This window comes from Odontesthes bonariensis, chromosome 17 (assembly GCF_027942865.1).
Source record: "Odontesthes bonariensis isolate fOdoBon6 chromosome 17, fOdoBon6.hap1, whole genome shotgun sequence".
Classification (NCBI taxonomy): Eukaryota; Metazoa; Chordata; class Actinopteri; order Atheriniformes; family Atherinopsidae; genus Odontesthes; species Odontesthes bonariensis.
Genome location: NC_134522.1, coordinates 30,356,688 through 30,357,474, shown reverse-complemented (window position 1 = coordinate 30,357,474; position 787 = coordinate 30,356,688). Strand labels below are relative to the sequence as shown.

At 40.8% G+C, this 787-nt stretch overlaps 1 non-coding gene across 1 annotated transcript; it reads right to left on the bottom strand.

Annotated features, from left to right (window-relative positions):
• Positions 1-477: 477 nt before the first annotated feature.
• Positions 478-550, bottom strand: trnak-uuu (transfer RNA lysine (anticodon UUU)). Its single transcript has one exon. It is a non-coding gene; the product is annotated as a tRNA-Lys (tRNA).
• Positions 551-787: the final 237 nt, after the last annotated feature.

The window sequence follows — 787 nt, the reverse complement described above, 5'->3', positions numbered from 1 at the left end:
GGCCTTTACAAAATATATTTCTGACACTGATTTTTCTGATGAAGTGCTTTGTTTTATTGCCGCTTAAATGAAGCAAACAATGCCCTTGTTGTTTAAACTGCACCAACGTTGATTTATCTCTGTAATATCTTGTGTTCTGTTCTGGGTGTTCATTCATTACAGATTGTCCAAATAGTGAAATCTAAGTGAAAAGAAGCCCTGATATAAAGCAGAACTATTCATGATAAATGCTCTTAACCTGTTGTAGTTTCAGTGAATGTGATCAACACTCTGCAGCTGGTGTATTTAAGGTGATTTCTATAGTTTATATAGAATTATTCTATAGTTTATATAACTTACAAATGAGGATATAAAGATGCAGCTAACAATAAGCTACATAGAAGGGAAAGCATCAGCCAGGCTCTGTCAGAGGTGACAGTGTAGAAACAGAGTGCAGCATAGAGGGAAGTACAGGTTAAGTGGTAGATCACATTTCTGCACCTGAACAGGGACTTGAACCCTGGACCCTCAGATTAAAAGTCTGATGCTCTACCAACTGAGCTATCCAGGCCCTATGAGAGTGTGTCTGAGTGACAGCTGACATCTGAAACACTTCCTGAGTCCAAAGCTGTGACGCTGTTTTCTGAACAAACGCCTGGTTGATGTGAACTTGTGTTGCAGCCACTGAGCATAAAGAAGAAGGCCTTCATGGAGGGAAACAGGGAGTTAAGGAGGAGTGTGAAGAAAAAAGGAAGAGAGCAAGTCGGTGGGAAACTATCTGCAGCAGAACAGTGTGAGGGATGTGTGG